At 43.8% G+C, this 22,272-nt stretch overlaps 1 protein-coding gene across 26 annotated transcripts in view; it reads right to left on the minus strand.

Annotated features, from left to right (window-relative positions):
• RBFOX1 (RNA binding fox-1 homolog 1) overlaps window positions 1-22,272 on the minus strand; it is a 1,358,182-nt gene that overhangs the window by 380,418 nt on the left and 955,492 nt on the right. The gene's annotated exons all lie outside the window — the stretch shown is intronic.

Consider the following 22,272-nt stretch of genomic DNA (forward strand, 5'->3'; position numbering starts at 1 on the left):
TTCTAGAAGGACGGCTACACCGGGTTCTCGAACACGTTTCATCTTGGCTACTATCCCCATGTCTTCCATGGGGATGTTAATGAAATATCTTGACTACTCTTTGCCCAAGGAAGTCTCGAGACTATGATTTTTGGATGGGTCCTGGCCCTAGCAGACCTCTCTCAAACTTCTTGAGCGTTTAAGGAATCTTGCTGTTAAGGCCAAGAACTAGTGAGCATCTAGATTTAAACACATATATTTACCTGACTATTCGGATTGTGCTGGTTACAATGACCACTAGCTGCAGGGACTAGTGTAATAATCCTGACTCTCTCATGTCTCGTTGGCCTTCGTTCTGGGGCCAGCATCCATCCGGTGGCTGAAAGGAGGATTAACCATCCCTCCGGGAGATGGGGTGGGGCATCTGAGACTAAACCGCACGGGGTTTTTCTCTGAGTAACTATATATATGCATTGCAGGTGAATATCATGATATTTTGCTTCTCAATAATCCATCCTCATCTCTGTTACTAACCAACAGACACCATTCCTCCAGGATAAATAACTTGAGGGGAAAAAATCATTAAATAAAAGTCGGTTAATTGCATTTCTTAAGAAATCTAACTTTTTAATGTTCCTTCTGAGAGCAGAACAGCAGTACAGTCAAAGGATCAATTATCTTTTTTCCCTTTTTCCCCCCCAAAACTGCAGAATATTACATTTGCTTTCCTTAAAGGACTGCAGACATTCTCAATTCCTTCCATAAGGATAACTTGAAAAGAATGCAAAGTTATACCATCGACAATTCACTGCACACAAGCTGCTTTTGATTATATTGCCTCACAAACTAGATACTTTGCTGGGAAGCATAAAACTGTTTATCACTAAACATTTGAGATTCCACGCAGATAATTTACACATAATTAGACAGAAACCCACAATTCTTAGCAGCAGCATTACTTTCTCTCTAACAGACTATTCTTAAGAACATTTTTTTGGTAGCATAATGAGCATTTTATGAGGATTTGTAATCAGTCTTAACATAGGTGGGAACAAAGGTGAATTACTCTTCAACTTGATCAGATCATTACATAACTCAGTGCAGAATAATGATGAGCTAAGGTTGGAAGAGGTAACCTGCCCAGGTATTTGAAGGCATTAGGAAATCCTGGCCTTTACCGGAGGCATAAAATGAATTAAGTGATCCCTTAAGAATCAGGAAAATGAAACAGAAATCAGCGAAGAAGAGAAGCCTCCTGCTTAGACTTCCCTATCCTTTGCTCACTATCAGGGAAGGAGATAAAAAGGCAGAATATAGAGATGAAAAGGAAAGCTAATGGCATTTTCTATCCACAGAGTCTCTCGTGGTCCTCACAGATGCCTAAGCTCTTGGGATCCAGTCTTGTTTTTTTCCCAGACATCTTCTGTCCTAAGACACAGACAAATCCTTGGTAGGGAAAACCAAGCCAGCTGCGTCCAAGCAGGCTGACCATCACTCAAAGACACAGAGTCATCAGGGAGGAGAGGAACATTAGGGGATGTGGAGGAAGGTGTCACCGTTTTATGACATGAAGACCGCAGCCAGGAATAGCTCGGTCTCTGGACACTGCATCACTCTGAAGCCTCCGTTTAGACTTGGCACTGTGTCTCCAAGGGGTATTTCAAAATTGCCACCTTGCATGGTCCCTTTGAATCCCATAAAAGCTGACTCGTTTGGTTTCCATTTGTGGACAAGAAATTATGTTTTGGTTTCTCTTTATGGCTTCTATTCACCCAGACAGGGTCCGTATCGTGCTTTTATGCATGAAATTCAAGCAGCTTACAACCAAAGCTACATTCAGTTTATAACATGACACAATTGTGGGTATTTTTTTTCTTCCCCCAGATAATTTACGAGGGGAGTCACTAAGGCCAGGCTTTTGAGCGATCCCTGGGTTGCTGCTCAGGTTCTTGGTTCCTGGACAGGTCGGACTAGGTATTCTCTGAGGCCTCACCCAGCTCTAAACTAGGCTGCATGGTGAGCTACACCTTCCAGCCTTTTGAGGCTGCAGATTGCAAAGTAGATTTTGTGGCATACACAATCAGGAAGAATGCCTATTAATGTTATAACTGCAATCTTGGGAGACAGTGTGTCCAGAACTGCAATTCTGTCCCTTTTGTGATCTAAGCTCAACATTTGTACAGATTTCATCTCAACATTGCATCCACATTCAGAAGGCTCTGCAGACCAGGTTCATCTTCACTAAAGAAAGCCAATGATGAAAAACCAAAACCCGAAATAACAATTTTCATATAATTATGGAAGCAAATATATGTGAATATAGTGAAAATTTATAAGAACATCTGTGCTATACTGATTTATGTTGATGCCTGACAAATAATAGTTCCCAATAAAAACTTGATGGATACATGAATGAATAAATGAATTATGAAGAATCAGAAGAACATGCATGTCAAAAACAGGGAATGGTTAAAGGGTAATCTATTCATAATTTGAATATTATGCAGCCATTTGAAATCAAGTTTTCAAGGAACATTTAATAAAATACATGGGAAATAAGCATGATACAATGCTATTTTTGAATGAGTTAATAATAGATTGTATGATTTCAATTGTATTTAATTTCCTTCCTTCCTCCCTTCCTCCTTCCCTTCCTTCCTTCCTTCCTTCCTTCCTTCCTTCCTTCCTTCCTTCCTTCCTTTCCTCCTTCCTTCCATCCATCCATCCATCCATCCATCCATCTATCAATCCATCCATCCCAGATATAAGCATAAGTGTACTGATTAGTGCAGGTCCAAAGTCCGACCTGCTCATCATGTCTTCCCCACCCCACTGCTCCCCTGGGCCACCCACTCAGATTCTTGAGCTTCATGAAGTAGATCAAAAACTAATGATCTCATCCAACCCTCCAAATCTGGCTCCTAAGAAAACCTAGTCCCAGAGAGAAGATGTGATTCACTTAATGTTAGTATCAGAAACAAGTTCAGAGCAAAGAGGTCCCAGACTCTAAGGTATTCTACACACATTTGTATCCTCTAAGCTTAGGAAGGGACTGGGTTTCCTAAGCATACAGAGGAGAGGAGAGGAGAGGAGGGGAGGGGGAGAGAGAGAGAGAGAGAGAGAGAGAGAGAGAGAGAGAGAATGTGTGTGTGTGTGTGCGTGTGTGTGTGTGTGTGTTTTATAGTTAGATTGCTTCCTTATTTCTGTCCCTGAGCAAGGCAGTTAACCTTTCTGAATTAGTTTCTTTGACCATAAAATGGGGACCAAAAACATACCTCCTTTATGAGGTTGTTGTGAAGATTAAATGACTTAATACAAGTAGAGTTTATAATAGCACCTAGAACATAGTAAGCCCTCAATAAGCATTATCTAATTTTATATTATTTATTAATGCAGTTATTGCTATCTGAAAGACTGCATGAATCTCTTAGACAGATGAAGGTATTATAAACAAAGGCCTCAATTGGTTTCCTGGATTTCATAAAGTCAGTGGGAAAATTCCACACTGATGTTTTTTCCTAGTGCTTTGTGTCATTTCAAATATTTAAGTGCTGAGTTTTAGTTAGTGGAAAGGAGTAGCCTTCAACTACAGTTCAGTAACATTCCTTGGGGATTTAATAAAAAGTATTATGGACTTAAGTAATACTACAGAAAAACAAACAATCGATGACATATTGAGAGAATTACATAATACATTTATGTAGGCAGATAATGAAGTTATGCAGTCACAAAGAGCGAGAGAGAGAAAACAAATGTGACATTGGGAAAATAAACACAGTTTTATGAACAACACAATGAAATGAATGTGGCAAAAGCCTTCTGAATTGTGTTCCTAGTGATGGGGGGTTTCGATACGATTACTGAACATCTGGTATTTAAAACTAACGCCCCCCCCACTTTGGTCAGAACGGAGCCTCATGATTTGAAAAGCAATTTCTCTTACAATTCCTCATCCGTCCTCAGAAAAATTCTGGAAGCTAGCTGTCTCCTTTTCCAATTTTTTTCAGGTGAGGAAACCAAGGTAAAAGGAGATTAAACAACTTGCACTAAACCATGAATCATCCATGTGGCAGAGCTGGGGGTTTATACGTCGGTCAAGGAAAAACCCCAGTGGCTGCTTAGGTATTTGAGAGAACCCCAGATGGACCCATTCCTGCTGAGAATGTATTAGAATAACGTGCTTAGAGATGAGAAACCTCTGAGCCATCATCCAGACCATCAGTTCAGACCTAGGTCCGGTGACCTAAACACTCAGCAGAGTGGTGTTTCCATTGGTACAGTAGGCTGGGGTACTGAGGAGGATGAAGGGTGAGGCAAGGAAAGGAAGGGAGGGAAGGATGGAGGAGAGGAGGGAGGGGGAGCAAAGGGATAGAAGGGAAGGGGAGAGAGTCAGGCAGGGACAGAGGGAAAGGGGGAGGGAGAAAGGAAGGAAGAGAGGAAAACAGGAGCCATACTTTATGTGAGAGTAACATAAGACCAGAGAACACCCCTGAGAGGTTTTGGGGCCCACGTGGGGAGCTTACAAACCCCAAACATGGGCGATGCACAGGCGGTGACCACAAGCCCTCATCACCTTCTCCACATGGTCCCGTCTCTACTCACAAGAAGAGAATGATAGCTCCTAGGAAGTGAGAGCAACGAGGATGTTATATCAGAGGAGGACAAGGCTTCCTGCAGGGCGGGGGTACCCAAGGGTGTCCAGTAGATTTACACACAGGGGATGGAGTGAGAGGTGGAGCTCCCAGGAGCAGCTCTGAGATTTCTCCTTCATGCAACCACCTAGATATGCACAGTAAGATCCCAGGAGACGGTTAGCTGAGGGAACCCACTTCTGCTCTCTAGAAACATGGCTGCTTGACCCCTACTTTGTGAAACTCTTTCTTTTAAATCAGTCTTTCCAAACGCCTGGCATTGGAGCCATGGGTGGGGCACCAGATGATCACTATTTACTTTTAATATAAATTTACTCACATAGTTGTGCTTCCGTTAATAGCGTGGGGTGTCTAGTGACCGACGTGACATAAATAGATTCAAATAAAAGCAGATCGATTAGCCATTTAGTAGATAATCAAACAATCGATATCGAGAAAATGGCAAAAATTATGAACAGGAGAATGTGCATGACGAAGTGTCACTAGCCTGCGTCAAAGAGCAATTTCAAAGAAAGGCACTCCATGCACCAGAGTGAGGGAGACTTGCGAACATTGGCCACTCTCATCAAATAGCAAAGCAATTCAGATCCGTCTCTTTGAAGCTGAGAAGATGCTTGCTTGCGGGTGTCCTCACGCACCAAAACGACGGAGCTCAAACATCGAGGAGCACGTGCAGATAAAAAGAGCAGGCATGGGACAGAGTGTCCAAATGTGTCCCATCGCCATTTAGGGGAGAAGCACACTTAGAATACGGACTTAAAGCTTATATTTAGCCTTCGCTCATGAGCCTTCAAAACTGTGCCCGATGTGATGCGTTCTATTTCAGGTCTCCTGTAGAACTAGGATGCCATGCAGCAAAGTGAGGAAAGCGTAAATCACCACGCGGTTAGAGCTCGGCTAATAAAGACACAGGCCCCGACTTGCAAACATTTGTGTCTCCCAAATAGCTTGGAGCAAGAGCCCTGCTGTGACCCTCAAGCTTCTTCCACTTTGTAAGCCGGAAAGGGGGTTCCCCTGTGGGAAGTGTTTTTGCTAAAACATAACGACTGTCCTGAAAGAATGATTTTAGAGGGTTGGTCTGGAAAGGCAGAGAGCGGGGTGGTTGGCACAGAAAGAGGAGGAGAGATCGCGAGCCGACCAGAGATGCAGAATCAAGCGGCCATTGGGATCGCGGAACTTATTGAAATGAGCAGCAGTGAACGCTTCCGGAGCTCCCGTTTTTATAGAGAGGTGTAACTGGATTTTCTGTGTACGCCAATGAATTCAGTATTTTAAGCACCATGTCTACAAAGAAAAGTAAAACATGGCTTTGGGCTGATTCCAGTCTGTGGGCCAGCCGTGAGAGCCACTGGATCGAAGAGAGATCTTATTTGCCCACACTCTCTTCCCAGATGTTTTTCACTTCTACTAAATTTCTGAAAATTCTTCCCACAAGATAGAGATTTATTTAGAATAACTAGTTGCTCTTCTTCTCCTCCTCCTCCTCCTCCTCTTCTTCTTCCTTTTTATTATTATTATTAATAATAATATTATTATTATTATTATAGATGCTTCCATTAGTCATTCACATGTGAGTTCGAATTTCTTCGATCAGATTGCTTTCCGCACTCACACCCAGCTGAGAGGGTCCTTGCCTCTTGATGCACAATACGTCTGTGGCTAATGCTCAGCCTGAGGGACTTAACGCCCAGGCTGAACTCCAATAACACCTTTACCTTTACCAGGTGCCCTTAGTGTCTCAGTTTGAAACATAAAGATGATGGTGGCTACTGCCTACAACGTGGCACACACTGGGGCTTCGTAAATGTTTGTTACTTGCATCTCTAAACATACAAGCTAAAAGGGGAGTGTTTTAAACAGTGAGATGATCTTTTTGCCTATCGAGTTGATGAAAGTATATAACAGTATCAAAAAACATTGGCAGTGACAAGATGAGATGGCCCTCCGATGGACTACCATTGAGGTACATAGAGTATGATCACTTTAACGAGCAACTGGAGGAAATCTATTCAAGGTACGTAAGAATCTCACATCTTTTCACCCCCAAATAATACTTTTTAGAATTTAGTTCGAGGAAGCATTCAAAAATGTAAACAAAGGCCTACATACAAGGATGTTCTCAGTGGCATTGTTCATAATAATAGTAAGAGGGAGAGGGAAAACATTTTAAAATGTCAACAGTGGTGACAAATTCCAGGACTGCAGAAAGTTATGAAATCATTAAATAAAACTTTGAGAAATGATTAATGGCATAGTAAAATGTTTGTGTTTTAACCCCAGGTTTAAAAATGTAGGACAAATCTGAAAATACACTAGGAGTCTAATGTTGTAAACGTATATGCACCCACACAAACACACCATACACGCTAAACAGATCAACGAGAGAAATGCTAAAAATTTAACGTGTGATTGTGATTCTAACTCTATGACATTCTGGAAAAGGCAAAACTATGGAGACATTAAAAGCTGAGTTGTTGCCAGGGATCGTGCGGGAGGAAGAAATAGATGGATCGCAGGTAATTTTTAGGGCAGCAAAACTACTCTGTATGATATTGTAACGGTGGATACACGTCATATTACACTTGTCCAACAGAACGTACGATGAACCCACAGAATGTACAACCAAGACACTAATGCACACTATGGACTGGGGGTGACTGTGATGTGTCAGTGTGGGTTCATCGATTATAATAAAGGCACCACTGTGATGGGGGATATAGATAATCTGGGAGGCTGTGGCTGGGGGTGGGGGGGGAGGCAGGGGGTGCATGGAGAATCTCAGTACTTTATTCTTAATTTTTCTTTTAACTTAAAACTGCCTAAGATAACAGTCTTATTTTTTAAAAAACATCGAGTGATTTATTTTGGGGTGACGAGCAGCTGAAAGTGATTTTGCTTTTTGTACGTGTTTCTAAATGTTTTTCGAATGATCATATGTTGCTTTCCTCAACAGAACATTATTTAAAAATGAGTTTAAAAGGGGTGTGTACACAAAGCGGGAAGCACTTTAGAACCAGAAGGAGAAAATGTGGGAAAAAAAGAACTAAATGCTATATGTTCTGGAGTAACAGCTTTTGATGAGAAAAAAGGCGAGGCTTGAGATTGGAGTATTAATTCCCAAATAAAATGAGAACAGAATTGAATTACAGTTATTCAAGCTCCAGCAAAAGAACTTACTATCTTCACAAGATGACTTTGAACCATCCAGAGCATAATCTATTCTTTATCAGCTGCAAAGCATGAGGCAATTGGCAATTCCGGCTCCTCATTAGAACATATTACCTCAGAGGCTCTTTGGAAGGGGTGGGGGGAAGACACCCCTGAAAAGGGGAAATTTGGGCATGCAGAAGACCTGCAAGTCCCCCAAGATTGCACGTAACTCCTAGGCCCTTGCTGACCAGAGAAAAATCATCAGAAAGGGGAATGCTCGAGAGAGAGAGGCAGCGGCCCCTACCGTCCAACCCCTGCACAGCACTCAAAAACAGTGACAATGCAAATAACTCCAGGGCTTCTGACTCACCAGGCTGCACTTAGAATAAAACTGCATCTAGAATAAAATCCTAATTCCTTATCGTGAGCCACCGTTCTTTATTTTGCTCACCCCTTCCTGCAATGGCCTTCTCTCTACTCCCCGGCCTACCGTTTTTCTTGTCTTGAAGGCCCTTTTGAACTTTTTTTCCCCTCTCTCTCTCTCTTCTCTTTTTGTCTCTCTGTTTCTCTCTCTGTCTCTCCTCTCTCTCTCTCTCTCTCTCTCTCTCTCTCTTCCTCCCTCTCTCTTTCTCTCCCAGCTACCTCTCTCTCTACCACATGAGGATATATAACAAGAAGTCGGCAGTCTGCAGCTTCGACGGGGGCTCCTGCCAGAACTCAGCCATGCTGGCACCCCAACCTGGAGTTTCTTGCCTCTAGAACTGTGAGACAAGAAATGTCTGTTGTGTAAGTCGCCCAGCCTCTGGTATTTTATTATAGCAGCCCAGACAGAATAAGACAACCAGTATGTCCTTCGTGCTTAGGACAGAGCCTGTAATCTATTAGGCATTCCATAAATACTGATAGAAGATTTGGGGGGTTATAATGCTTTGGTCAAAGCAAAAAGAATTGGAGTGGTCTATTTCAAGGTCTGGGGGCTTTCTATAAATAACTGCTTTCTGGGGGTGATTTGGGGAAGACAGAAAGAGATGAATTCTCGGCTTGACGGGTCTTCCCACGTGAAGTTGAAATGAGGACATAGGTCTCAAATGCACATCTGTTAATTTTCTTCTACACTTTCTCACCAACTTTTTACCCTCCACGTGGTTCAGAATTTGGACCGAGGTTGGCAAATGACGGCCCGTGGGCCATAGTTGTCCCTCCTGTCTGTGTTTGTACAGCCAATGGGCTAAGAAAGGTTTTTACATTTTTACATAGTTGAGAAAAATCGAAAGAAAAATAATAGCTCACGTCACATAAACACGATATGAAACTCAGGTTTCAGGTGGCATTGGCCCACGACCACATTTGTTCGTGTGTGTATTCTCCGTGGCTGCTTTCCTGCTGTCGCTGTGGACCTGAATAATCGTGGTTGGCAGCACCCGGAATTTTTACTCCCGGGCCCTTTACGAAGAAACTCAGCTCAGATGCTTAGCAGTCGTGCGAGTTTGGGCGAGATGCTTGACTACTCTGAGCCTTAGATCTCCCACGGCGAGCTGGGGTGATTTGGGTTTGTCTTCCGTAGCCAGTGCGAGTTTATCCCAGTGCCTTGAAATCCCTCAAGAAATATAAATTCTGCTTCTTATTTGCTGTGTCACTTGTTTTTTGCTTTAATGCCCACTAGCTCTCCTTGGCTTTATTGATCTTGTTTTTTTATTTATTTATTTTTACTTTTTCTTTTCTCCTGCCCAGTCTGCTCCTCTCTTCCTTTGCATTTACCTTGTAATTTCGAAGGCACACAGCTCAGTGGCAAAGTGCTTGGGGACTGCAGTCCGGCCGGCAGCCTGACCCTTCAGTTTCTAAGCTTCCTCGGCTTTGCTGGAGAAAAAGATGACCATTTCGCTGAGGACCGTGACCAGCACGAGAGGAAGGACCCAGCACAAATCGCGAAGCACAAATTGCGAAGCACGGTGTCTGGCTCCGTGGGCTTTCGCGCTGATGAAAATGAGGGCTCATCCGGATCCCCGAACGTCCTCGGTGTCTCTCTTCTCCTTTCCGGTTTATTTTCCTTCTCCTATCGGCTCATTACTGCTTCTCACTCAGCCATCCTGGACCTGAACTACCCAAGGAGCAGTTATCCTCAGTTATCCTCAGCCCTGCCTGGGCCTGAACTACCCAAGGAAACTATAACCTGGTTCTACTCCCCAGAGGCTCTGACTTAAACCGGTCTGCTCCAGGGGGCAGGTGGGCATCGACAGTGAAGAAAAACTCTGCAAATGGCCCTAATGCCCAGCCAACGACGTCGAGAATCAATGTCTTCTAGTGTCTTCGTTCACCATTCCAGGAAGCACTGCAACTCTGGGGGATCTGGGGACCCATGCCTGCCCAATCACAGGGCCAGACGAAGTGGCTTCCACTCCTATGTGTTTACTGGGTACTAAGGATGAGTACTGGGTCCTTTCCTGGTGATGAATATACCAAGCACCGTGATTCATGCCTCCTGCCCTTGACTGTCTCTAAATCTAAGGAAGCATGCATGACAGTCAGTATCCAATTTCTTATTTACTGAGTGCCTTCTGAAGGGCTGAGGGCTATTCCAATGCTGGGGATGGATTTCATGAGAACCTAGAGGAGCAAACAATCACCCCACCTTCAAAGGCTGAGGGAGGCTTCACAGCCTCCTTTCTCATTGCTCATCACCCTTCTGGCACCAGGGTAAACTGAGGCCCTAAGACTTTGATCACCAGATAGCAGGTCCTTCCAGACAGGCTATGGTTTTCCAATAAGAACATAGCTTCTCTCTCTCGGCCCATCTCCGATACCAAATGCCCTTTCCTCCTAGTATTTAGCACTAATTTAGAAAAAAATAATTGCATCCACATGTCTATGATTGCCTCGCAACACTTCTGCCCTCAGTGCGTGCCGGGTATGGGGTCCTCCCTTCAGCGATGACTCAGGCCACCTCCGTGCCCCCTCCCTGACAGAAAGGACGTGGTGCCTGGAGACAGCCATTGAGGCCGAGAGAATAGTCCCAGGTGGCAGCAGCCCCCAGGGATAAAAGCTGGACTCAGGACGAAGTATAAGTCACCCTATACGCCGGGACGCCAGTGGTGGATGTACCTGTGGTTGACCGTAATAGAGATAACTCTGATATTCTAAATATCACCAAATGTATGTATCCACGTTTGCCTCACACTTAAAGTACACTTTTTCTGTGCCCTATTTCCCCAGAATGGTTCCCAAAAGGCAGGAAAACAAACTGAAACCTTCAAAAGAGAATTCGATTGTTTTCTATATTCGTATGGAAAAGGAACCAGTAGGGAAGAGGATAAAGAGGAAAAAACAGAATTCGAGGATGACTCTACAGCAGCCACTACTCTACCCCTTAATCCATTACTTGTAATGGTCCTTCATCCTGTCTGCACATTACAATCACCTAGAGGTGTTCTCACACTGTCGATGCCCATGGGCCTGACATGCTGCCCGAATGAAGCCAAAACTTTGGGGACAGGGTCCGCAACAGTAGTGCTTTGAAATTCTCCAAGGGGATTCTAGTGCCAGGCTCACGTGATCTTACTTTGTTCTCCCAACCATCCTATGAAGTCTGTACTGTTATTTTTATTATACCCATTTTCATCAATAAGAAATGATGTCCGGGCTGGGATGCTGTTAGTAAACAGCAGAGTGGACAGTCCCTCTGGGGCTTGCCTTCTGCATCATGCTACCCTGCCTCTGCCTCTCTGCAGAGACATCTTTAAACTTAACATGACTTTATGAAGAAGCAACAGCTTCCAGCAAACTTGCTGCTATGAGTTCCCTTCGGCAGGTAGATTACAAAGGAGTCATTCATTCACGTTGCCACAAGCGCCTGACTTTTAACTCTCGGGCCCCAAACAGACGCTTGGCTAGGATATGGAAAGTAGTGTTTGCTGCCCTAAAGTCTGGGCATCACCATGGTAACGGGAATGATAATGGTACAACCACAAGCCGACGTTTACTGAGGGCCCGTCATGTGTCGATTCCACTTTATACACCAGAGACTGTGTCCTTTAGCACTCAGAACTGTTCCACAAAGTATTGGTTGAAGCTCAGAGAAGCTTAGTGAGTCACCCAGATTCGCACAGCCAAAACGTGCAAGAAGGGAGCTGGAACCCTGGCAGGTGGCCCTGTTGGAAACGCAGGCCTGGCTTGTTTTGGGGAAAACTTGCACCAGCCACCAAAGAGACTCAAAATCCTTGGCCGTGAACTTTCCTGACCCTTGAAGGGACAGTGAGACACTTAACTAGAGCCTGGCACTTACCCTAATCACCGGGCCAACCCCAGCGACTGCATCAGAATTCCCCCTGGGCCTTAATTAGATCGAGGTTCCATAAGTCTTATGCATCGGGGTCGATAGAAAAGCAATTTTTCCATTTGGTCTCTCTGAGGACCCTGCTTTTTGCCAGCCCAGGGAGGTAGTCCATATGTGTGGTATACCCTGAGGTCAATAAAAAGCTTTAGAATCCTTCAGGATTGAGTGGAAAATATTCTCATTATAACATTAGAGAAACTTTAAAAAAAATCAATGAAGTAATGGGATATAACACAGGAATGAGGCCTTTAGCCAGACTCAATTGTTTTACCCACATAAAGCCTCTGGATGACGCATAATGGAGATGCAAGGAGTTATTCCCCGAAGAAGCAGCCGGGGAGAGCTGAAGGAATGAGCAGCAGTTACAGGAGGAGGGAGCCTATCAATATGCATGAAAAAAAAAAAAATCAAAGATGATCTTATCCCCAAAGCCAAAACGATTTCGGAGCTTCGCGGGTGATTTTGGGGTGGTTGATTTTGTTTCTTTTATTTTGTTGATGTCGTTTAGAGAAACGGCTAGCGGACTCTGAGCAAAATACACACTGCATGTCTCACCTGTTCATTGGGGTTAAAGGTGAAGTCTGCAATGGCAGCTAAAGTGAAACGTGGTTTTATTGCTCCTAAAGGTAACAACTTTAATTAGGCTAACAGCGCGTCCTTCCACAGTAACCCCAGAATAGTGTTGATTTGATTTTTGGGCTAAGAATATTATTCATTATCTCTCAAGACATAGTGTCTGCGGCACATGGTTAGGTACTTACAATGAACAGAGTCTGTTCTTGCAGAGCTTCTAAGCTCTGATAAAAGATGAGCCACACGTTGCGCAAAAGTACTGGGGACAACTGGTCGAGAGTCTGACATCAGTAAACAAGAGACAGAATGGATAACGGCGGTGCCAATTGGCAGACAGCCATTTGTTCTAGCATTGTGTACCAAGTGCCCAGTATATATTAGGCATTTAATACACTAGGCATACTAGATTCTTATTACACACATATGATGATCCTTCCTCGGGGAAGGTAGTTTTTTAGAAGTTGCCCTCCCTCTCCATAAACTCGCTAGCTATTGATAAAGCATGTGGCATTGCTACTACAAGCTGGCCCTGTGGCTATGGGAGTGATTTATAAACAGCAGAAAATAGTCACCTCTCAAGTAAGTGATAAAATTTCAACGGCTGTGGGCTTGTTTATCAGGAAAAGAAAAAAATAAATAAATAAGAGAGAAGTTGTTGGAATTTAAACTTCTTTTGGCCTGCCTTTTCTCACATTGTGAATTTAACGCAGGCTACTTTCTGTTTCCCTCAGGAAAGGTTTCTAGTTCAAAGCCATGTCTACCTCGCCACTAAAAGCAAATGGTTGCGGAATTTCATGTGATGGCAAATACTCTATATGAGTCTGAGTCTCTTAAAAAATAAAACACAACAAAAAACCTTGCCCTAGGTCTCTGACACTTGATGTGTGGCATGAACCATCGAAATTCATCCTCTTCCGGTAAAAGGCCACTTGCACATGTGTGCTTGGACGGTGGAGGTGTGTTAGTTGGGCTTAAACCTCTCTTTGGAGTTGGTTTCCTTCTAGCGAAAGGCTCCCACCCTTCCACTTAATCGTACAGCATCAGAGAGAGAGCTCTCACCCCACTGACGACTCCACAGCGTGATGGCCTGAGAGGGATCACCTGGTGTGAACAGCTTCTCTCCAGGTGACAGGCTGATGAATCTGCTTCTCAGGCACTTTTCGTGAAGCAGATACTAGCTTCGTTCAAAGGCAGAGGTCATCGCTAGTCTGCAGAGGGACAGGAGGCGAGGGGTTCTCATACATGGAAAGGTATGCAGTACTCACAGGGGAAAGAAAGACCCATTTTTCTTCACCCCAGAAATTTCACCTCAAGGGGAACTAGAGTAGAATCATGAACTTGTAACATTCTCCTTTTGCAGGGGAGTGAGGAATTTGAAATCAGAGTCCCTCCCTTATAAATTCAGAGGTTCGACGGCATCTGTTGGAAGATTCTTTCTCAGTCAGTTCAAAGTCAGTGGCAGTTGCAGCAATTAATAATGTTGGGGACAACGATATGGAGACAAATGAGATTCTGTGGCCCTCACAAGAATAGCAGCCATGACCTTTGCTTTTCATTTGAAATTCAGCTATCACGTTAGTAAAATAATATAGTACAGGATGGATACTAGTTTGCTAATATGATATATAGATCTCTAATATGAATCTCACACTTAGAAGTATATTACATATATGCCAGCTCTGATATATTTTTATGTACGTGTACTACAATATTTCATAATCTCCTACCAGTAATTTCCTCCCTTTGGCAGAGGGAGAGGAAAAGTGGAGGATGAAAAAGGCAAATAATATACACAAGTAAAATAGATTTCACGTCGTCACACACTGAGTGAATTTGGACATGAATCTCAAATGTCCGGTCAATAATTATAGCCATTAACATTTCTTCTTATCATTTCTTCCTCATTTTCATGTCCAAAATAGGGAGACTCTACAAATTACAGTGACTAGGATAATTAATAAGAAGTAGACTGAATTGAAAATGCAATTACAGTCTCTGTGGTATAGACACACTCGCTTCTGTTTGTCGCACATTTTTAACCATCCACACCTAAAGCCCTTCAGAAGAAAAGAGCTAAGAAATTACGGCTGGTCCCTCTGAAAGCTGTGAATTATGAAAGGACATTTTCATGAACAGAATATGGCCAACTGAATTTTATTTTTCAGCGCAGTGATCTTTGCCTAAAGCTGCCAGTTCTGCTGATTACACTGAACATTTCAAATGTCAGGGTTTTGCCAATACAGAATTCCTTCATTAGGCACTGCTCAGCTCCCTTTCCTCTCTCTGCTCCCTTGAAAGTGAGAGAAACCAAGATGGGGATCGCCTTACACCCAAACAGTAACGGAAGAGTAAGAGAATCGAGCCAGAATGCGGATCCTTCAAATTTAATTTCCCTAGCTGAAGGAAACTTGTTATCAGCAGCGATAGCACCCCCAGCCCTCAAATCTTCCGTTTGAATCTGCAGGGTTCTACTGAAATTCGCAAAGAGGCAACGAACGACTCTGCAGAACAAAGACAGGTTCTCCCGACTGTGGAGAAGTAAATGTTGCTGCCAGGAAATCAAAGGATAACTAAGGACAGATGAAAGGCGGGTGTGGACCAACGAGGGTGGACCAAGGCTTCGGGGGTGGGCGTGGGGTGGGGAGCAAGAGGCTTCCAGTGGAACAGACAGAGAATTGTCTGATGAAGCCCATGAACACCAAGGGCCACGGCTCTCTCACTGGAGTCACACGAATCCGGCTCTCGGTGGCTATTTCGCAGTTTCCAATCAGCAAATGTTCAATCCAGTGATTTGAGAAATCAAAGGAAGAGGTGGCGAGGCCGCCAGTTCCATGTGGTTGCCATGTAATTTTAGCCCTAGGGGGTGACCTTTGCGTGGCGTGAAATGCTCAGGGAAGGTGTGGGTCCCGGGAAAGTTAAGAGGATGCTCTCACTTGCTCTCCAGCGGGGACTGCAGCCTGACCCCGGGGATGGGAAGCTGTTCGCCATTAAGTCTTAATGAGATTTTCTGATCGAGAAACAGTTGGACCGGGAAAGGGTTTACCGAAGGCAATTTAGTTCTGACCCACGGCTCTTTGCCGAGGGACTGTGGCGTGCAAAGCCACAGTCATACAGAGCCCTGGGCACCATGGCGAACAAAATTATGACTAGTGCCCTGTCCTCAAAGAGCGTCAGATCACAGGGGAGAGAAGACAGGGTGAGAATGAGTGACAGGACCAGGCTGGGTGTGGTAGGGGACCCGGGCGGTCAGGAAGGAGAGGCATTGGGACAGGTGTCCCAGAAGCTGTGGCTTTTCAGATGGACCACCGTGCTCTGCTGGGAACACAGAAGTGAGAGGGACCTACAAGGGAACAGACCTGTGGGTAGGAAGCTGAGGGAGGAGGTGGGTGGCCCTGGGCCATGATGCTAAGTTAAACTCAAGTCGCAGAGTGGCTCTCATCACTGACATCGGCCATGAATGAGGACAGCCGTGCATCCTCCATGGGGGGTGGGGGCATGGCATTGCACCTCGAGGGGGTGAACACTGGTTCTTGGGGAGAGAGAGTGGACAAAAAAATCTCAGCCAGTACACTGTTCTGTGACTCTCCAGGGAGCCTCTGTACACCAGCAGTCACACAGTGTATCCGTGGTATTAAAATGTAATGCGGGGGGAGGGGAGTAGGGGAACCAGGGAAAAATTGTCTAAAAAAGCTCCTTGGCAAAGGGACGGCAATGATGACATGAGAGATAGAGAAATAGTGGCAGCACCTTTCGCGGGACCGCTGCCTTTGTCTCTCAGAGATGCTGAGCATGAATCTGGGGCGAGACCTCAACCCTCGGGCAGACAAGGAGCCTCTCCAGAGACCTCCTCCAGAGGGTGCAGAAGGGGCTGAACCTCCTTCCCCTCTCCGGGACTCCGAAGGCCAGACGCTCGGGAATAGGGGTGACAAGACAGAGCAGGAAGGCAAGAGAGGAGATAACACCATGCCTGGCTTCCCCTCACCACGGAAACTAGGTCACGGATTTCCATTTCAAGTATTTATTTTTAAAAGTGTATTTTAGAAGCTTACCGTAACTCCTTATTAAAAATGAATGATGTCTTTAATAGTTTATTTTCATTCCAAATTACAAAGGCGGTATGTATTCATTATGGAAATTTGGAAAACGCAGATAAGACGAAAGGAGACGATAAACTCATGCCAACACACATTGCCCCATCATCCCGAAGTGAACACTTCAGGATCTTATTAGATTTCCACTAAACCAGCGAGGCCCGGCAGGCTAACTGCGAGTCACGTGTAGCTACAGAACCCTTGAAATGCAGTTGGTCCAAACTGGGATGTGATGTCAAAATGCGCACTGGATTTTGAAGACTTAGTAGAAAAAAAAAAAAAGAAAAACAAACGTATCGTTAATATCTTTTTATACCGACTGCATGTTGAAATATATTGGATATGCTGTTTTAAAGGAAACATACTAGTAAAATAATCTCACCTGTTTCCCTTTACCTTCATTAATAGGACTATTGGAAAACTTAATATTTACATATGTATTATCTTGCACTACATTTCCATCGGACGGTGCTGGTCCAGGCCTTGCCTAGGAATGCACACATGCACACGTGTACACACACCTTACACAACAGACGATGCGGCGCACACACCCCTGCAGTCTCTTTTCCACTGAGTACACGCTGGGCCTGTGCCCAGCAATACACACTCACTTGTGCTTAAAGTGAATATTTAAATGCTAAGTATTGCTGCACAATATGGACGCCACTCAGTGTAGTAAACCAATCCCCTATCAAGGGATGCTTAGAGTGTTACCAATTGTTCTCGATTAGTGGGACTCTCCAGTAAGCAGCCTTTCCTCTATCTCTCGGCATACAAAGCTTCCCCAGCAGCGTGGCAGAGGAGAAATAGCAGGGTTTGAGGAGACACGATTCTTAATTCAAATCACGTCTCAGCTTTTTTAAGTAGCTGTTTAACTTTAGGCAAATTATCTCTCTACCCTCAGGGTCATTGTCTAAAATGGGAACAGTTTCTTTAGCTTTCAGCCCCGTTGAAAGGATCAGGAATGGTATTATTTGGGACACACTTGAGACACTCACTACGCAACAGCTAACGTTTTTAACATTGGAAATAAAACATTTTTTTTTAAAAAAAACCATTGTTCGGATGTCCCAGACCTACAGACACTCACACCACCATGACAAATAAAATTATAGAAACTATAGAAAGATGACTTCTTATTCAAGTCATCAGTGAGTATCCGTACTGAGATCTGAAATGTGCAGAATGAGTGTGCAACACCCACTGACCGTACTCTTTTTGGCAAGTTTTTACCTATTTCGGACTAAACTCTCTCACCCCAGACTTCCAACCCTTTTCTTCTTGTTCAACCCTGAGTGACATACAAGGTCCGGTACCATTCTAGGTGGCAGTAATAATGCTTCAGAGACACAAGGCAGACGATTTACTTTTAGGATAATAACAACCACAAAGCTGGTCTGCGGGTGTCTTTCTAACTTGGACTTGAATGGCTCTCACTTCTGATGGGAGGACAGGGTTGAATAGCAACGTCACCCCTTTCTTTAGGCACAGCACAGAGGATTATAAACTGGGAGGCAAACAAATGACATCCCGGCAGAGTTAGATAAATGGCAAAATGGTACCTAGAATGAGTATGTATTGATAAGAAAGGAGGGGACAGAATGTGTCAGGGTCTTCGAGAGCTTGATTGGGCCACTGATACCTTCCTTGGCAATGGAGATTGGCCCAGGTGAACAGAGGTGTGAGAGTTAGTCCGATACACTCGATTAACCTACGGATGCCCAGAGTTGTTTTCACCCATGAATCCAAGAAACAATCAAGTGACTACATGTAAAAAAGTCAAAAACTTCTTTATGCAGTGATTAACCCCGAGGCTTGGCAGCCACATAACTTTTGTGGGAACTTTGTCCTCTAGCGATTAACCGTGTGGCTTTAGGCAAACTATTTAACCTCTAAGCTCATCAGTCACTTCATTTTCAAATGAGGGGGACAAAGGATTGATATGAGGATTAAAACTAACAACTAATGGCAGTAGAGCACTTGCTTTTGGCACAGTAGCACCACACGCAATGCGGCGTAAGCTCTCAAAAATGTTAGGACATTTTTTTTGTAAAGATGACTCTTCGTTTGCTGTCTCAGATTCTGATATGGCCCTTTCCTCATACAGAAGAGCTCTTATATACAGACCTTCCAGGTGGAGACACAGCAAGGCAAGACTTCTGCCACCCAGGAGCTCACAACCTTAACTCAGCAGCATCATAAGTCATGAGAGGTTTGGTTGCCCCTGGGTACGATGCAGTGATGGACATAGGCACTTGAGCTGCCTGAGGAGCAGGTCAAGGAGGGGCAATGTTAAACTTGGGCAAGATGGGCAAGTAGGAATTAGCTGGGCAGAAAAGATGGAAGCAGGAGATAAGAGCATTCAGAAAGAAAAGACTGTCAAAGGAGGCTCAGAGGTGAGGGTGTGTGAAAGTTTTGCAGGTGGTTAGAAGGGAAGCGATGGTGAGTCAGGGCTGGAGATGTACATGGAGGTCTGACTTTGGAGACTTTCTGGGAGCTCAGACTTTACCCAGAAAGCAAAGCAGAGTTTTGACCATTGTTAAGTGGTTAAGCCAGGGAGCACCATTCAAAGTAGCTGGAAGAAAAGAAGGAACGAGAAGCCAGAGCCTGGCAATTTTGACTTTCAGCCTTGATGCCACTAACATGGACAAGAATATCTGGACAGTTCTGCATAACAGAACTGACTGAGTGATGTGTTCATTTCACCCCCAGGAATGTGAAGCAGCTCCACGTGCTCTTTGGTCTTGGTCCTTGCTACTTCCAAAGAAACAAGAGAGGTGGAGAACAGACTTCACACAGCAGAACTGTCACAGTGCAAACAGACGGACCTGGATGGATGTGTTTGCTGAGTCCAGCCACACCGCGTTTAAGCAGTAATTATAAGAGAGTAAAGTAAACAAGAGAAGAAAGACGTGAGAACACTCACTTGCCCAGGAGGGCTTATGATCATGATCAGAGTGTAAGTTGCTAACTTTCCTTTAAAATAAGTGCATGCATATTTACCAAATTTACAAAATGTGTGTATTTACACACACGCGCGTGCGCGCACACACACACACATGCACACACATGCACGGAGACTCAAGATCATGGTTCTGCCAAGTATGCTGGAGTAGTGGAAAGAACACTTGATCTGAATAGCAATCTTGACAATTCTGATTACATAAACAACTTCAGCACGAAATTGCTTAATTGCATCTGAAATGGAAATAATAATAGCTAACCTGACTCTCTCTTGGGTTTGCAGTGTGACCTGAATTCGAGAAAGGGTTTGAATGGACCAGATCCGCTCTGGGACAGGTTGGCGACGTCAGAGAGAACAGTGGGTAACTAACTAACAAGCTCATGCAGCATTTAACAACTACCGAAGCCAAACTGATCGTTGCTAGATTGGGCGATGCTTCAGTTTTGCCAGATCTTCCGATTTTTTAATGAGAAACCAAAAATCTAAATGTCTAGGTAAAAATTCCTGATTTTTTTTTTTTAATGTCAGCAATAAACTCAAATTTGAAGCAACTGGAAGGCAACTAAACACAAAAGGCCCTTGGACGGTCAGTTGGAGACCTCTGTTCCAGCCTAATGAACTGCTTTTTCTTACAATTAGCAAACAGGAAGCAGTGAATGGAAGGAAAAATGTTTTCCAGTTTGCTCGTGAGTCACATTTCACTTACTTTCAAGTCCATAGAGAAAAGTCTTGAAATTTAAAATCTCTAATGAATATATATGAATGAATGAAGCGATGAAAAGAAATACACTTTCAAAGCAGGACCACCTTCTCTCTTCCTTTTGATTATTTAAGAAAGGAAAAGTCCCACCAACAATACATGAGGGTTCCCCCTCTCTGCTTCCTACCCAACGCTTGTTTGTCGACTTATTGATGATGACCATTCTGACAGGTGGAAGATGATATCTCATTGTGGTTTTAATTTGCATTTCTCTCTGATTAAGAGACCTCGAGCGTCCCTGCATGTGTCTCTTGGACATCTGTAAGTCCTCTTTGAATAAACGTCTATTCAGGTCCTCTGCCCATTTTTTAATCAGGTTTTTTGTTTGTTTGTTTTTTTGTTTTGGGTGTTGAGTTGCATGAGTTCCTTATATATTTTAGGTATTAACCCCTTATTTTTGTTTTGTCGATGGCTTCCTTGGTACAGCCACTATGAAAAGCAGCATGGAGGTTCCTCAAAAATTGAAAGTAGAACTGCTATATGACCCAGCAATTTTATTTCTGGGCATTTGTCTGAAAAAAATCCAAAACACTAATTCAAAAAGACATATGAACCCCTGTGTTCACTGCAGTTTTATTTATAATAGCCAAGATATGGAGGCAACTTAAGTGTCAATCGATAGATGAATGGATAAAGAAGAGGTGGTACCTATACAAATGGAATATTACTCACCCATAAAAAGAATGAAATCTTGCCATTTGCAACAACATGGATGGACCTAGAAGGTATTATGCTAAGTGAAATAAGTCAGACAGAGAAAGACAAATACCATTTGATTCACTTATATGGGAAATCGAAAGATCAAAATAAATGAACCAACAAAACAGAAACAAACTTATTGATACACAGAACAAACTGATGGGAGGAGGAATGGGGAGAAGGGTGAAAAAAGGGAAGAAATGAAGAAGTACAAATTCCCAGTTATAAAAACATAGTTATGGGGATGCAAAGTACAGCACGGGGAATGCAGTCGATAACATTATAATGACTTTACATGGTGTCACGGGGGTATTACACTTATCAGGTGTATCACGTCATAAACTATATAAATGTCTAATCACTATGTTGTACAGCTGAAACTAATATAATATTGCATGACAATGGTAATCAAAAAAGAAGAAGGAGGAGGAGGAGAAGGAGGAGGAGGAAGAGGAAGAGGAAGAGGAGGAGCAAGAGGAGGAAGAGGAAGAGGAGGAGGAGGAGGAAGAGGAAGAAGAAAGGGAACGCCTCATACCTGGCCTCTCTGCCTGCTATTATTCTGAGCTGAAAAATAAATTCCTTCTCTTCCTGTTCTGAGCTCCCAATGCAGTGGCCAGGTCTGCAGCATCCTAGAACTCACTGTTCTCTACTTTCCTTCTCAGCTCCAACTACCATGGGGGTTTTGCAGTTTCCTTCAAGAGCCTCTTTAAGAGTCTTTCAATGCCCTGGGTTGCCCGAAGGAAGAATAGCCAGGAGAATTGCAGCCTCCTGAAGCCTGATTCTTTGGCAGAATGACACAGAAGGTTACACCCAAGATGACCTTTCCTGGTAAACGCTTTTATATACAAATGCCCTGGGTGCATAAAAATTCTGAGAAACACAGTATGATGCTTTGTTTAACCCTCTAGTGATAAAACGTATTTATCTAAATGGACTCAGAATCTGCTACATTACAACCCAGGTGCCTGCAGTGTAGAATCTGAGTCTTTGCCTTCAGGCAGTTTACTTTCTTGGAGGGAGGGCTGAAAAAGAATTACACAGAAGGAAATGTAAATTATGATCTCAGTGGAGGG

Source organism: Rousettus aegyptiacus, unplaced genomic scaffold, assembly GCF_014176215.1.
Source record: "Rousettus aegyptiacus isolate mRouAeg1 unplaced genomic scaffold, mRouAeg1.p scaffold_m13_p_8, whole genome shotgun sequence".
Classification (NCBI taxonomy): Eukaryota; Metazoa; Chordata; class Mammalia; order Chiroptera; family Pteropodidae; genus Rousettus; species Rousettus aegyptiacus.